General features: G+C 56.0%; 1 protein-coding gene across 1 annotated transcript in view; it reads right to left on the bottom strand.

Annotated features, from left to right (window-relative positions):
- Positions 1-14,151, bottom strand: part of PPP1R37 (protein phosphatase 1 regulatory subunit 37) — a 39,202-nt gene that overhangs the window by 24,595 nt on the left and 456 nt on the right. The gene's annotated exons all lie outside the window — the stretch shown is intronic.

Here is a 14,151-nt window from a genome sequence, read left to right as displayed (position 1 = left end):
GGGCAGCGTGAGACAAGGCAGGAGCCGTGAGCAGGAACCACATCCCGCAGGGCCAGGAAATGGTATTCTACAGGGATCGGGGAGCTACTCAGGAGTGATGGCGTATGATAAAAAGGACCCTCACCCATGGGGTGCTGACAACATGGTGGCCCTGGCCGCGGGAGGAGCTGGACTTCTGGGCTTTGGGACTTGCTGAGCCCCTGCAGCTGTGGCAGACTGGATGTGTCCAGGGACCAAGACAGGGCTGCTCTGGCTTCCATCACCTTCTGCAAAGGAGCACGACCTCCAGAAGCGACTGATGGCTCCAAGTCACAAAATGAAGGGCCCCACCAGCTTCACCAGGTCCCTCAGCCTGGTGCTCAGCAAACAGTGGCTACAGTTGCATTAACAGGGACCCTTTTTATAATCTACTGTTGCTTGGCCCCGGCCTGGTCGTCCCTAAAGCGCCTTCCTCTTACACTGCACCACCCCAAGGACCCAGGCTGATACCACCTCATCTGCTCTCGGACCTGGTCGTCTGAGCTCCTCCACCCGGAGCCGCTCCAGCTGGGACGGACGCTGTGCTATGCAGATCCAGTGAAAGAGCAAGGGAGAAAGGATTCTTTTTAAGAAGGAAAGAGGGGTGCCTGGCTGGCTCAGTGGGTGGAGCGTGCGACTCTTGATCTCGGGGTTGTGAGTTTGAGCCCCATGTTGGTTATAGAGATTACTTAAAAATAAAACCTTTAAAAAAACGAAAACAGAAGGAAAGTGGTGTTCTGCTCCGCTCCCTGCCCTTTCCGGCAAGGCCAATGATACATGAGGAAAAATAGACACCAGTACAATAAAATTCCAAAGAGCCAATTATTTTCAAAGGGAAGGAGTCCTTACAAAAGGTCCCAAAACAAAAATGGGCAAAGAGCATGAAGAAGGAACTCCCAAAGAATGTAACGTGGTAACAATAAATAGGTTTAACTACCAGTCAAAGGAATGCTCATTAAAACAAGACACCACTGGGGCGCCTGGGTGGCCTGGTTGGCTGGGCGTCCAACTCTTGATTTTGGCTCGGGTTGTGATCTCAGGGTCGTGAGATCAACCCCCGTGGCAGGCTCCACGCACAGCCTGGAGCCTGCTTAAGATTCTCTCTCCCTCTGCCTCTGCCCGCCCCCCTCATGCTCTCTCTCTGAAACAAAACAAAACAAAAAGCTAGACATCATCCTGGCATCCAGATACCCCAATGCAAATGCTATTCATTCATTCAACCAAAAAAGAAAATTAAGAGATAAAACCAAGTCCTGTTACTCAAGGCTTATGGTCCTAGGCGGGCACAGATGGTATCTTATCTAAGGTTTCAACGGTTCCTACCCTCCGACCTGGTAAAACCACCTTCTAAGAATTTCTTCTGAGAAAGCTCCCCATAATGAACACACAGATTTATGGACGAGGACGAACGTCCCTGCGTTATTTATGCTACTGAAAATGGGAAAGGACCCAAATACTCTGCAATGCGGAAATGGCTACAAGTAATTACAATGGCCCAAAGACGGATCTTAATCCTGCTTTTTAAAAAATGACAAACTGAAGTGAAAACAGGATATTCAAACGTATACAGAGTATCCTCCCAGTTTTATTTTTATCTATCTGTGGCAGTGCACATAGCCACAGAAAAGAGACGGAAAGGAAATGCTCTGGCATTTAATGTTGAAAACATTCCAGGTGGTGCAAATCATCTCCCCGATAAGAGTCTTGCATCTAGAATATATGTAGAATGCTCACAACTCGGTAATAAAAAGACAAACAATCCAATTTTAAAACGGGCAAAGGATCTGAACAGACATTTCTCCAAAGAAGATACACCAGTGCCTGAGAAGCATGTGAAAAGATGCTCGACATCATGAGCCATCAGGGAAATGCAAATCCAAACCGCTGCCGCTTCACACCCTGTCGGGCGCTAGAATGCAAAGGACAGACGCGGGGGCGCCTGGCTGCTCGGGCGGTGGAGCACACGACTCCTGCTCACTCCTGAACTCGGGGTGGGGCGTCTGAGCCCCACGTCGGGAGTAGAAAAAAGACGACGACGACGACGACAGATGTTACCCGGGATGTGGAGGACTCAGCACCTTCACGCGCTGCGGAGGGAGTATCAAGCGAGGCGGCTGCTCAAACGGGTCATCAGAGCCGCTGCGCGACCCGGCGCTTTCATCCCCGGGACGCGAAAGCGCGCGTGCACAACAACTCGTACCCTGACGTCCACAACAGCATCATCATTCACCACAGCCAGAAGCTACACCAACAGGTGAAGAGAAAGAAAACGTGACACAGTCACAGAGTGGAACGTTCTTCAGCAATGACGAGGGACGAGGTTCTGACACGTGCCACGATGGGGCGAGCTCCGAAAACACCACGCGGAATAAGAAAAGCCAGACACAAAGGGCCGCGTGATGCGTAATTCCACTTATATGAAACGGCCGGAATCTAAACAGACAGCAGTTGGGGAGGGTGGTGGTTAAGGGGTGCAGGGTTTCCATGGGGGGGGGGGATGAAATGCTCTAAAATCGACTGTGACGGGAGATGCACAACTCTGTGAACAACTGAAAGCCAATGAACTATACACTTCAAATGGGGGAAAAAATGTGTGAATTACAGCTCCATCGAGCCTTTAAGAAAATTCCAGATGGTGAAATTAACAAGTCATTTTTTATTTTCTTCATTAGACTTTCCAAGTTTGTTTTGTTTTTTACAATGAACATACCTCACTTTTAAAATCAGGGGATCAAGGTAGCGATCCTTTCCTTAGTGACAACCGTCATCACCCTCCAGGGTAACTACACACCCCTCTCCCCAACCCCCTTTACCAGCTCCATGACAGGAGAGGAGAAAACGAAGACCCTGGCAGCCAACAAGCTCATGGAGCTCCATGCTGGGCTAGAGATGGGGAGTCTCCATTTTCCCAGAGCACAAATCCTTCTCGAAATGCCAACCTCACACAGCTGGTTGGGGGGCCCCGAGTACCCAAGGCAGGTCTCCCCAGGATGAGCTACTCTGCGCCTCAAAGCTACAGAGATGGCTGAGGAGAGCAGCAGGAGCCCGGTCCTGCATTTCAGACCGTTTCTCTCTGGCCCACTGTCTCATCTATAAAACAAGAAGGCTACCCCTCCCCCTCTGATAATCTGTACTCTGGAGATGCGGAAGGGGACTGTGCTAGCCCTGGATTCTCTTGGCTGGGCGGGTAGTGAGCACAGGCATTTGGAGCCAACAGCTGGCAGGTGCACAGGAAGTCAGAGGCCTGCCTTCGGATGCCTGTTCCACCCCCTGGGTTCACTGGCCTGGGATGTCTTCCCCGGGGACCAGACAGTCAGGCTGCTGTCCGACACGGCAGCTCTAAGCAGGGCTCCATGAGGGCATCCTCTCTGAGCCGTGCCCATACCCACTGCCCCCCAACTCCATCCTAATGTTATTACATTCCCTGAACATCCGCTCAGTGCCTGAGACACAGTGACTGAGACAGCCTTGGCCCTGCCAGGGCTCACAGTCCACTGCGGGAGACAGACCGTCACCAGACAGGGACCACCCAGAGTGGGCAAAGCTGGGACAGGGAGCCCAGAAAAACTTAGCACGGCAGATCCTGAGGGCTGAGCCCAGGCCCAGCAAGGAAGGAGGCTCCCCCAGGGAACACAGCGCTTCCTGGTATTCCGATCAAAGTGGGGAGAGCTGGATCAGGAAGCAAGGACCCCACCCAGGGAAAGAAGGGAGTTACAGAACAAAGAATGAGACGGAGGAAGGAGGGGGAGGATGGAGGGCTGAGCTGGGTGGCTGCAGCCTTGACATCCTTCACCTCCCTCCTGTCACATCTTGTTGTTGGGGCGACAGGGAATCAGGTCGCCTGCCACAAAGGTGGAACGCAGATCAGTTAGCAGAACCCAGCCTCTCTCAGCTCCATGCCGTGATGGAGAGGAGGTCCTGGGACCCATGTGGTTCCCTAAATGGTGGGGGTGATCTACATAGAGAGATGGGGAACACACACAGTGGGAAAGGACCTCGGACGCCATCTTGCTGCACAGAGAGGGCAACAACACACAGCAAGTCAACAGCAAACACAGCTTCTCCTGGCTCTACCAGGCTGGCTAGCTTCCCAACTCTGGCAGGGGGACACCAGAGGCACCCTCCCCTCTTCACACTTCCTTTTCTGGACCTGGGCTACTTGAGGGCAGGGCCTGTCTAGTACCCAAGGCCCCCCATCGCATATTGCTTCCTTCCCCACCTGCCGTTATCAGCCCTTGCTCAGAGCCAGGCACAGTGCCGCATGGTGTGGGTCCCGGGGGTACAGGGGCACCAAACCAAAGCCACCGGGCCTCAGTGATGCTCACAGTCTAGGGGGCAAGACAGAGTATCAGCGGGCCTACCTGACGGGGGGTTCAGAGAGCCAGGAAGAAAGGGTCTACTGGTACCCGCAGGACAAACTGGAGCGGTGACAGCAAGGCCAGCATTCCAGGACAGGATGTGGAAGTTCCTCGCATGTTCTAGGAACTGAGAGAAAGCCACCACGCTTGAACCCAGGGCGGAAGGGTGATCACAGTCGTGGTCAGTGAAGGTGGCAGGGGCCGGGCCTCCTAAGCTGGTGCAGGGACTCTGGACTGGGGGTTGCAGGTCAGAGAGCACGATGTGAAGCGACAGAGGAACCAGGTCTGCCCGCCTGACCATGGGGTGGGGGTGCAATGAGAGAGCAGGGGCAACAGTCAGGACCCCACCGCCTGGCACCCCGCAGGCACAGTGAGTGGGTGCCCGTGAGGAATGAATACATGGGTATGTGAACAAATGCTCCCTCGACAGATTATCTTCCTTCCCTGACGCTCTTCAGGGCCCCCGACTTTCTGAGGCTCCGGCGACGTGGTTTCGAGGGCTCCAAGGCACCCAGACTGGGCCACGCATTAGCAGACCCACTTCGCCTGAGTCCCTAAGGTGCCTGGGTGTGCTGAGTGGTGTGCCTCCTCTGGGGAGCCAGACGGACAAGATGTGCTCCCTCGTGGAGCGTCTGAGTCCAGTGGGGGGAGATGGACCCAAACAAATAACAACAGCCTGAGGCATCACGGGAACCTGGGCGAGCACAGCAGCACTCTGTCTGGGGACCGGGGAGGACCGTGCCAAGGAGGTGACGTCTGAGCCAGCTGGGAAGGGTGAGCAGGAGTCGGTCAGGAAAGGCAGGGGACTGGCCAGGGGCACACTGAGCGGAGGAAATCGGCATCCCTGGGTCAGGAGGGAGGGCCTCCCACCAGGCTCAGAGGCGTGAATCCATCCTGTGGTTATGAAGGGGTCCTCAGAGGCTTTCTGGGAACACAGCAGAGGAAGAGAACCATTCCTTCTGGTTTGAACATGGCTCCCCCCATCCCCCAAGCCTTGGCTTTCGCTTTCCTGCTGTTGCAAAGATTAAATGAGTAGATGCATGTGAAGAGCTTAGACCCGGTACGGGCTCCACGAGATTATCACGGCCACCGCCACTCATCCAGGGGCATGACCCCTCCCACTGGGTCGCTTCCCCGGTGTTTGCCTGCATCTCCTGGCAGCCCCGCCCAGCCGCCCTGCTGCTGGGAGGAAGGCAGTGAGCTCAGCTGCGAAGGTGCTCTGCTTTGCAGAAAGAGGGGGGCCACACAGAATGCTAGCAGCCCCGCCACGACAAGGCCGACGACAGCTGGCAGGAGACTAAGAGTGGAGCGATGCAGGGGTGGGTGTGAAGGTGGCACACGAGTCACCCCAGTGGGTTCCAAGAGGGGCCCACCCACCCAGTCAGGGAAGACATCCCAGCAGGGATCCAACAAGACCCTCCCCGGAGCATCAGACCGCAGGGCTCCAGACACAGGGTTCTGCTGGAAAGGAAGAGGGCGTCAGGCGAGTCACATGAGCCGAGTGGCTGTCAGCAGACGCTTCCAAACCACCACCCCCACCTGAGGCAACAGCTCCGCACTAGCTACAGAGTAAGGAAGCGGGTGAGAATAACTTCAGAGCGCCTACTGTGTACCTCCATCCACCACCAATCCATCCGAAGTGAGGGCCTGCGGAGTGCCAGGCACCGCAAAGGGCTCTGGGGACAGCGAGGGGAGCCACACTGAGATGGGCCCTGCCTTCATGGAACAGTATTCCAAATGGGGGGAAATACACCCAGGGCACAATGATGCCTGTAATCCTTTCGGGCATCCAGCCTCTGAACCCCTTCCTGGAACTGCAGACCCCTCCACGTCTCCCACACACTCCAGGCCCCAGCCTCCGGTGCCACTCCAGCCACGGAGGACTGCCCCAAACATCTTCAAGCTGCCTGAGGGGCCACGGGCTCCCTAACGCCAATAGCACCCAGGGTCAGCACGCGCAGTGCCAGCGCCTGCCTGGAGCGGTGATGTCCAGGACCCCGGGCATTCTCAGCAGAGCCGCCTGACGCCGGGCTGCGCTGCCGGTGCGCAGAGGCCCCAGGCCTGGCTCTTTTCCCAGCGAGCCTGAAAGCTCTGAAAGACACGTCTGCCAAAATGGCTTCACAAACGGGGACAGCGTAGCACAGGGATGTTCCGGGACATGGCCACATTCACACAGCTGAACCCACACCTGGGCCTGTGCCATCTAGCCTGGGGAGGTGGGGCTGCCCTCCTGCTTTTAGAGAGGAGGAAGCCGAGGCAGGCGCACAGCAGGGGCATGACCTCATTCCACTTCACCCAATCTTTACCGACCGTCTATAATAGCCAGTCACTGTTCCAGTCGCTTTCCAAGTACGGAAAAATCTAATCCTCAATCCCCATACAAATGGGGACACTGATGCGCAGAAATTGAGTGATTCGCCTAGGGGCAGAGCTGGACTGGCCCAGTGGCTCCAAAGCCCGAGCCTTGGGAGGCCGCTTATGTTGCTACCATTTCACATTTTGGGGAATGAGGCGCACCAAGGACTCCATGGTCTCCTACTGAAGGCCTTGGGCCAGATGTGCTCTGGATTCAGAACTTCCTGGGATTTTAGAAGAGGAACAGGGCAGCTCTATTATGCTAAGACCCCAGCAGGGTCTGTCTGGGACAGTTTCTAGAACTTTCTGGATCTAGGAAACGTGGGGTCTACAGGGGCTGTGCAGGTGAAGCCACTTGCTGAGGCCACACAGGGGAGGTGCAGGCACCCGAATGCGCAGTCTGCAAGCTGCCCACCACCCCGCCCAAGAGCAGGATGAACTGACTTGGGAGGGGGTGCTCCGAGATCCGAGAAGAGAACGGATGGGAGAAAACTGCCAGCTTACAAGTGTCACGGAAACACTGGCAATGGCAAAACCTTTGGGGGGCAGGGGAAGTTCAGATCAAGCCAAGGAGTCAATCAATGAAGTCAAATGTCAGCTATTACCTCATGCAGGGCCACCTCCCTGGTCTCTAAGCCTCGGTCTCACCCCCTTCACACCATTCAGAAAGTTCTGCTAAAAATACCAGGCATGTCCCTTCTTAAAGCCCTCTGCTGGCTCCCCGCAGCCGCGAGGCTAACACAGCCTATGAGGCCGCAGCTGGGTGGTCTCTTTCCTGCCTCGTCCAGCTCTCCTCCGACCCTCCTGCCCCCACCTCCAGGAAGACTGGCTTTCTCAGATGTGCCTGGCTCACTCTCTGCCTCCAACCCCCTTGGTGCGTACTTCCAGCTGCTTCCCTGGCTGACTCCTGGGATTTCTGGGCCTCAGATGGCCCTCACTCCAGGAAGCCACCTTTGCCCGCCTGCCTGCCCAACTACGCCTGTGAGCTCCTCCTAATCAGAGTCCTGGGCACCCTCGTTTGATTAGAATTGTTTACTCTGTGTCTCCCTTACCCGACTGTGACCTCCAGGGAGGCATGGACTGGGTCTGTCTCACGCCCCGCCCCCTAACACCTGGCACGGCCATGCCCTGCTAAATGAACGGCTGGCCATGGGGTAACAAGTCACACATTCAACCAGGAGGTACTGAGCTACCAAGTACCAGACACTGTGCAGCACAGAAGAACTCGGGCCAAGGGTCAGAACAAGGACCTAATGCTGAGGACAGAGGAGCCGCATGGACCTCCCAGGACTCTGGAGCTGCCAAGAGCCACAGTGAACCCCCATCCTGAGTCGTTAATGGGGCTGGGCCCTTTATTCGGTCGGTTTCTCGTCCCGGCCATGACTGCGCGTGGCTAGAACTGTCCCCACTTCCTACATGGTTCCGGGTTACAAATGAAGAAACCGTACGGCCCGCAGAACTGAACGCGGCAACTTGCCGCAGCTCGTGTAGCCCGTACACGGGGAAGGGTAAGGACCACCTACTGGCTCTGGGACCGCAGGTGTGTCACATCGCCTCCCCGTGCCTCAACTTCCTCACCTGAAAACTGGAAATACAGCACCCGGGGTGGTTGTGAGACATAACCGAGACAAGACATTTAGCCCCGTGGGGGGCACGCGGCAGCCAGTGAGTGGTGACCATGAAGGTCGTCCAGAGAGCAGGGATTTCAAGCCGGGCTCCTCTACGCGCTACCGTAGCTGGCCGCCTTCCCAGCTCAAATTTCTGCAGTTACTTCAAGTCACACATGTCAACTTGCTCCAGTCTATGAGGTCAACCCCCGCCACCCCTGAACCGAGGGCTAGAAGGCAGTCTTGGGATTGAGTACTGAATGGGCTGAGCCCTGAGCAGAAGGACAGCCACAGCTGGCTGTCAGAACCACCTGCGGAGCTTTCTAGAAACACAGATTCCTGGCCCCCATTTCCAGAAGGCTGCCTCAGTCATAGCCAGGCCAGCCCGGGGCATCTAGCTCCACGGTTCTTAACTTTCAGAGTGTGAGACGGAGGAAAGCCACGAGTGCCTCGCTCCCAGAAACACGCCCACGCGCGCTTCCACTGGCTCATTCACTCAAGGACTATTTACCGCCCCCTGCCCGCTAAGTCTGCGCGCTCCTTCTGGGGGCTCGTGGTGGATGCCAAAGCCAGCTTGCAGATCTCTGAGGAAGAGCCCCCAGCACAGAATGCATTGACTCCTCCGAAAGCTTTTTCCCAAATACCACCACGACCGGTTATTAGAGGTGAGGACAGCCTCACTCCCCTGACATTCACCCACTGCCCGGGCCCTCTTGTGCGCCAGGCTGAGGTCACAGAGGGGACTTGCACACAGCCCTTGCCCTTGAAGAGGGAAATACGATGCGAACACAGACAGAGCTGGAGGTGCAAAGAAGGAGGGCAGTCCACCGGAGTCTGAGTGTGCAAAGGGCCCGGCCTGGCACAGCGACACTGCCAGCACAGCGCCCGACAGCGCAGAGGGCTGGGTGGTGCGGTCCATGCTACAGACATGACGAAGGCTCGGGGAGGAGGTGTGACTCGTTCAAAGTCATCGGCCGGTATCCGGAGAGGTGAACGCTTTGAGTCTAGAATCTGGGTACCCTTGCCGCCTCTCAGGCTAGTGGGCCAAGACATGCTGATTTAGTTTCAGCTCAGAGAGGTTGGGCAACTTGCCCAGGGTCACCCAGCTTGTAACAGATGGGATCAGGCCTGGAGCCTGAGGTCGTTCTCATGCTCAGTCAGGATCAGGACAGCAGGGTTCTGATACGGGAGATGCTGGGGAGAAAGATGAGCGCAAACGCACAACAGAGACAGGAAGCTGGTGGGGCCTGGTGATGACAGGACAAACGAGGGAGACATCAGATGAGCATTCACTATGGGCTGTTATCTTACTTAATCCTCACGATCACCCTATGAGAAGGTACTATTGTCAGCTGCATTTTATAGACAGAAACATCACTGGCAGGGAGAACAATTGGCCAAAGTCACACGGCAAATCGCCCAAAGTCACACAGCACATTATGTGCCAACGCCGGCAGCAGGATGTGAAGCTGGGCCCAGACGGAAATCTGGACAGAAGCATCAAAAGCTGCCCGCCCCACGACCCCATACCCTAGTCTCCAGCAACACCACCACTTAGGCTAAATTGAGGGGAGTGTCTTTTTTTTTTTTTCTTCAGTTTATTTGTTTTAATCTCTACATCCAACATGGGACTCGAACTCATGACCCCGAGATTAACTGACCTCCACCAACTGAGCCAACCAGGCGGCCCCTGAGCTGAGTCTTTTAACGGAGGGCCTCTTTCTACCACTGACAGGTGCATCTCTACCCGTCAAACCAGTTCCAAGGCCCACATCTACAGCGCAGGTTTCAAGGAGAACCAACAGTAAAGCATGGCCACCCCCTTTGATCCCCATTTGAGAACACCATGGCCACTGCCCCCACTGCCCCTTCTAACCCCCAAACTCAGGTGGCCAGAGGGGGCCTCATCTTTGGAGCCCCCTCACCCTGCAGACATGTCACAGAAGGAGTTTCCTAGTGGGCAAAACTCCCCCCCCCCAACCACTGCAGGACTGACTCTGACGGGTCAGAAGTCTGGGAGTGGGGAATGAGTCACTGGCAGGACTGGAGGGAGGGGAGACAAGCCTCCCACACCGCGGCCAGTGTCACACCGTTGGACGGTGTCTGACACCTGTCTTGCAGAGCCCACATCTCCTTCCCACATAGCCTTCATGGGACTGGGAAGATGAGCTGAGCTTTGGGTCATTCCTGCAGTTCGGTCTGGAAGGGTCCCTGGCACAAGTCCCTCAGGAGAGCCGGGACCATGGGGCCTGCCACCATGGGGTGGGGTGCAGCCAGCGAGCCCCTCCTCCGCCGGTGATCACTGCTACCCCCGGGGACAGTGGAGCCCACAGGTGGCCAGTCTGGCAGCTCTGAGGCAGCGTCTTCCACTCACAATTTCCACCCCGCCTCCTCCCCAGGCTTCACTTCCCGTCCATGCACAACTGGCCTGCGGAGGAGGCCCTGCCCGCTCCTCCCCCCGCCCCGGCCCGCCTGGGTTCATCCCATCTGCTCAGACGTGCTGGGTGGTCAGCAGGGCAGGGGGCACGACTTCACAGATGAGGAAACAAACAAGCTCAGCAAGAACAAGGGCCTTGCCGGAGGCCGCGGCACACGGCTGCCAGCCTGGCCGGGAGGCACTCTGGCTACACAGGCCCAGCTGCGGCCCACTGTCACCCCCTCCAGAATAGCTGCCCACAGGCCCACCGGCGCTCATTCAACCACGATCGCCACACGTCCTCTGAGAGGCCGAGAAAGTGGAAACAAGGACAGACAGCGTCTGCTCTCCCACTGCAGTGGGGGGAGAGACCCCTAGCATGAAAGCGAGCATGGGCGGCACCAGCAGGTGGCCACTAGCGCCCCAAGGAAAATGAGCAGGACCCCAGCATCGGGGGCGGGTGCGCACTGATACTATGTGAGATGGAACCAGGCAAGGCCCGCCTGAGCACTGGGTTGGGTTGAGCCCCAGAGGCCTGGGACCTTCTACTCCAGATCGTCTCACCTGCACAGATCCCCAACACGTGACCTGGGGCAGGGCTTGATGGGGCTCTCGCCCTCAGGCAGACACCCCCAGAGGCTCCCAGCCAGCTGGGCCACCACTCCAGTGCGGGCCTGGCCCAGCTCTCCTCCCTGAAAGGTCACCTGTGCTGGGCCCCCGATTCCTCTAGTTCGGGGATGCTCCTGCACCCCCTGGCTCAGGCAACTTCCCCATCTCTGGGATGGAAGAGCAGCTTCTGAATGACCTCTCTCCCAAATCAGATCGGCCAACTCCCCCCTCACCCTTGACCTCGAAGTCACAGCACCACAGCAGGCCCCAGAATGACTCCTCCATCACGCTTTCCACTAGGACCACAGCTCGAATGACACACTCTGTGCTTTCCCACGGCTTAAAGACCAAGCCCAACATATCTCCCGCCCCTCCTCTAAGACAAACCAAGTCCTCCCTGCAGCCTCCAGCGAAGACACTTTAGCCTCCCAACTAGGTAACCCCCTTGGCCCAACTTTCTGTACCGAGCTTCCTCTTCTAAGGCCTGGCAAGACTCCACCTTCCCTAGTCCCAAGCCAGGCAGCAACTCACTGTCCTCCCCAGGCACAGAGGCTAGCCACCTGCTCCTGAGCATTGACAGGCCTTCCAATTTACTGTCCTGCAAATCCCACTGTCTAAACTCACCGAGGTCACCCATGATCCCTCCCCTGCTTGGGAACCAAGATCCCCCAACTCCTTCACTGCCAGCCTGAGCCCTCAGCCCCTCTCCGCTGCCAAGACAGACCAACCCTGCCAGCCCGTAAACGGATTTCTCAACTTCTCCATGTCATCACCGCTCTACCTCAGACCCCCTGACTCCTCCGGAGTGTGAGTCCCGACCAGTCCCTGCTGTCCTTTAAACTTCAGAAATGAGAGACTCCCCCAGCCTGTAAGCTGTTCCCACCTCCCCCTACCCCGGGAAAGGCCAATCAGCAACCATCCTCTCAGCCCCTCCCAGCCAGACTCCAAGCGACCCCTCTTTCTTGACATTCTTCCCTCCCCTCAAACTCCTTCACCGCCTGGGTAACAGCAGCTACTATTTCTGTGGCAAGAATCTACAAAGACTATTTTATTTAATCCTCACAACTACCCCGCGGTAGAAATTAGCACCTCCATTTGCAGAGAAAGAAACAGGAGGCTCAGAGAAGAAAAACAGCTTACTCAAAATCAAACAGCTGGTTACACACAGCTGTTCCTCTTCTGGGAACCTGCACACCAGAAACTTGCCCCCAGCCCCGCCCCCATCCCAACGCTCCCCCTGCCCCCACCGTGGCCCTCCAGCCCACAAACTGCTCATCTTCCTTTCTGCTTGCCCCGGGCCCACAAACTGACCACCATCTCTGTCCCGCTCCTGAAGGCCTGGGAAGCAGAAACATCCAGGTCCCAAGCACATGCACTGACCCCTCTGGACTGGCCCCTAAAATGACCAATATCACCCAACATCACCCCGAAAATGACCAACAATAACTGCAACTTGATGAAAGCTCCTCCTGGCCAATTACTTTTCATACACAACCATAGTTAATCTCCCCTGAAAGCCTTTGCGGGGTATTACCACCCACTTCACAGTCGGGAAAACTGAGACTCTGAGGAGTTAGATAACCAGCCTGAGGTCATGAAGTGGGTAAATGGCAGTCAGGAGTTGAACTGGAACCTCTGCCCTCTACCACCCTACTCTGCCTATCCAGGTCTTTCTCTTCTCCCACTCTCAACTCCCTGAATTGGGTACCATGCTATAGCCGGGCCAGGGCCCCACCTGACTCTTCCCCTCCCAGCCCAAGTCCTCCAACCCAAATGTGACACCTATCCCTGGGGCCCAGAGCCCAAGAGGAGGCTGGCTCTCGACGCCAACAATCATAAATTGTCTCTTTAACAAGAACTAGCCGGACTGGCATTTATGGCAGGCTACCTACGTGCTCAGCTTCCAGTTACCATGTATCCCACTCTCACGCAAAAGCCACAATTCCTCCACTGCACAGACTAGCAACAGTGCCTCCTCTTTCCTGGAGCCAAGTGACCAACTTCTATCGAGCCAGGACCAGTCTGTGACCCCTCTCTTCATGGGCTGCACCTTGGCAAGACTGGCCTCGCCCCCAGAGAAACGGACTCAACGCCGCCACTCATCTACGGAGTGCTTTCCAACTTTGGTCCTAGAGGTAAAACACACGCACTCCTCCAGCTGCCCTTTCACTTCCAACATGAATCTGACCTTCAGGGGACCTAGACTCTGCAGACTTGCTCCCTCTCCCAAGATCTCAAGCTAGCAAACTTCTTCAGGCACTCACCTTCTACCTCCAACAACTTCCAATTCCCCAACTCTTTCTCAGAAAAAAAAAAAATAATAATAATAATAATTTTTTTTTAAAGAGACCTTCTATACCCAGACCCCAAAGTTCCTCTGCTCCTTAATGACTGATAATGCTTTACTTCCCTTTTGGGAAGAAGAAAAGGAGTGCAGTGACTCTCTTTCTTAACGTCAAGATCTACCACCTCCTCCCACTATCTCACCCACCTCCAAAGTGACCATCAACTCTGCTCCTTTTCTGGGAGTTTGTTTACCTTGACTCCCTTTTCCCAACCCCAGGATTTACCAACTCCTCCAGAGCCACAGGCCAAGGTGGTTTATTCCTCTTCCTCCTTTCAGCCAAAAAAGGGAGCAACATGACTACCCCTTCTCCCGAGGTTTGTAGACCAGCAACTTAACCTCTATGAGCCCATCAAACTCCACCTGCCCTTTCACCGCCAATGCTGACCCACTCTTCCTTCTCTGACTGCTCTCTTTATCCTTGGGGGGGGGGGGGGGAAATAG

This window comes from Ursus maritimus, unplaced genomic scaffold, assembly GCF_017311325.1.
Source record: "Ursus maritimus isolate PB19 unplaced genomic scaffold, ASM1731132v1 scaffold_19, whole genome shotgun sequence".
Classification (NCBI taxonomy): Eukaryota; Metazoa; Chordata; class Mammalia; order Carnivora; family Ursidae; genus Ursus; species Ursus maritimus.
This window is presented reverse-complemented; position numbering and strand designations above follow the sequence as displayed.